We start from the raw sequence: 2,835 nt of genomic DNA on the forward strand, positions 1-2,835 counted from the left end.
ATTCTTGTTTCAGCTAGAGCTTCTAGACCAAGCCCAAAGGTAGTCCACAACACACCACTGCGTATGAGCCTAGCTAGCAAAGTTATCACATCTTGCTCTGTCTATGATCACGAAGGAACTGAATGCGTTGAATGATGGAGGGCATCAAAATCTGACTTAGGAGTGATATGCAGCTGCATTTACACTTCAGTTACCTCTGATGCTGTTTGCTCAGGAATAAGCCACAAGTATGAACAAGCCCAACATTATAATGAAGAATAAACACTACATTCATACCCAGGTCCAGTTTGCTAATGCATGCTATCAAGTGTACATAAAACCCCATTCACAGCATAACAAATACGACACATGCCTCTCTGTTAGAAAAACAGCAGCCGTACGCAGAAGCACATGCCACAGAGATCAAGTCAGACCGCTGCTCTTCCTAGCTCCTTATTGTCTTCTGATTGGCAGCAGCTTTCCAGGATTTCACTTTGCTAGCCAAACCTGCTGTGGATTGAACCCAGGACCTTTGGTAGGGAAGACATCTGCTCTACCACTGAGCCACAGCCCCACCCTAAAAGAATATGGAAGAATTCACGAATCTGTGTGTCATCCTTACATAGGGGCCAGGCTAATTTTTTCTGAATCATTTCAGATTTAGCTTATGTGTCACCAAAGCAAGTATGCAGTTAATTCAAGCCTGTAAAATTAAAAAGAGAAAGATTTAAATTTGATAACAACCTCCCATTTTGGTATGCCAGAAAGGCCAAGGACTGTGAAATCCTAAGTCTCCTTATTCCCCCAAGAAACTCCTGAAGAGGCTTTTTGACCGTATCTACACTACTGCTTTAAAGCACTTTATAACAGTTTTGAAAATGGTATATGGAGTGTGTCCTGGGCCCCAACAGTTGTCGAAACTGTTATAAAGCGCTTTAACGTAGTAGTGTAGATCCTGCTCCTGAAACTGTGCCAGTCATCGTGTATTTTAGTTGCAAACTTCCTTTTAACTTTAATCATTGGGTGGGAATAAAAACAGATTGAAAATATTTCCCAGAAAATATGCAGAACAATAGATACAAATGAACACACTGTATAACACAATAAAGGAAAACATAAAAAAGAGGGAGGGAGAAAAGTTCTTTGGGTTTTTTAGAAGAAAAGGTTACAAGCATTTTTCTGATGTGTTTCTCGTCATGTTTCTTATCAGGAATGAAATGTGCCTATTGCAGTAGTGACCAGGAAGAATTTTTATAAAAGCAAGAACTGTGTACTGTAAATCGGAGAAGATTTTTTTTTTTAAAGACCATCAATATTGACACTTCCTCGTGTGGTATTTAAAATGAACTGCTGTGGAAATTCATGCAATGCCAAAACCACTTATTCAGTGTCTTGAAACCCATTAGATGTGTACTGATGTTTGAGAAGTGGGTGGATGGAAACAGAAACCAATTACTTCAAGCCAGTCAAAGTAACAATTTTACACGGGCTCTAGAAAGTTATGCAAGATTCATGTCACATTAATGCCAGTCCCACATTGGTCATTTTAATCGACGATGTGTTTCCATATCTCAGCATTAACAATGTCTCTCTCTGTGAAACTGCAGGAAACATCGTTATGTTTGCCTAGGCATGTTTATTTGGAAATAAATCCCACTGTGTTCAATGGGATGTATTCCCTTGTAAGTGTATTTAGGATTGGGTCCTTAGTTGCTCTAGACCAGGAGTGGGGAATCTCCAGCCCAGGAGCCAAATGTGGCTTACAGAGAAGTGGAGGCTGGTGGCTGCAATTTCAGTGGGAATATGAATCCATTCCGGGTTTCAGTCAGAACCAGACAGAACTCTAAAGGAGAGATCCAAGGTGCTGGGCCTACTTTGGGAGTGGGATACAGTACCTTGGATAGCTCCTTTAGAGGGATGGGAAAACTCACCATAGTCCAGGTTGAGCAGCATTCGCCAAATCCCCACCGGCTGCTGACCCTATTTTCCGTGCAGTCCGTGGGAGAGCAGCACGCAGCCACCAAATCTCTCATCAAGCTGCTGTTTTTTGTAAAAATTGTGTCTCATCCTTCTGTGTAAATGCCTATTTACGCAAATGGTTGCCATAAAACAGCCATCTATGCAAAATTACAGACTCAAAAGAAAACAGGTACGGGCTCCTTGCTTGCGGAACCCAGTTCTTCTTGGGACGAGCACTCTGGTGGTGAAGGTGGGCTGCTCTGCCATCTCTCTGCACTTCTCATTCTCATCTTTATCAGCACTCTTAGGTCTTTGTTTTCCCATCTTGCTGTTCCCCAGTTGTGGTTGGATGCTGTTTCTCTTTCAGGGTGTTGTCAACTGGATGTAAGTCTGTTCTTCTCCTCCGTTCCTGACTTCTCACCCACAGCTGAGAGCCTGAGGATGCAACCCCTGGAGCTCTCGCCCTTCATCTTGCCTCAAGGGCTCATGCCTTGGCTCAGGCACGCGCCTTTTATTTACCTGGTGGGGAGAGATAAAAACAGCCTTCAACAGGACCAGGGGTGGTGCAGCCAGCAAACAGGCACTCTGTGCACTGGGACCTCCACACACAGCCATGAGGCATTTAAAAAGCCACCATTGGTGCCAAAGGAAGCCTAATTACCTTGTGGGAAAGCAGGTGGGGAGGGAACGAGTACCCTCCAATACCCATGTGCTGTGACCCCACACAAATTGCCCCCCACACAACCATTAGGCTTTTTAAATAGCTTCCACTGGTGGAACAACGGGGGCTTTTTTAAGCCTTGGTGCTGCCTGCATGGGGGTGGGGGCAGCTAGGGAGGGAAGGGAAGAAAGAGAAAAATGAGGGCGAGAGGAGGAGAGAATGAGAGAGAAAGAGCG

The 2,835-nt window shown here is 44.2% G+C and overlaps 1 non-coding gene across 1 annotated transcript; it reads right to left on the reverse strand.

Moving 5' to 3' along the window:
• Positions 1 to 560: 560 nt before the first annotated feature.
• Positions 561 to 663, reverse strand: LOC134400981 (U6 spliceosomal RNA). Its single transcript, XR_010025614.1, has one exon. It is a non-coding gene; the product is annotated as a U6 spliceosomal RNA (small nuclear RNA).
• Positions 664 to 2,835: the final 2,172 nt, after the last annotated feature.

Source organism: Elgaria multicarinata, chromosome 6, assembly GCF_023053635.1.
Source record: "Elgaria multicarinata webbii isolate HBS135686 ecotype San Diego chromosome 6, rElgMul1.1.pri, whole genome shotgun sequence".
Lineage (NCBI taxonomy): Eukaryota > Metazoa > Chordata > Lepidosauria > Squamata > Anguidae > Elgaria > Elgaria multicarinata.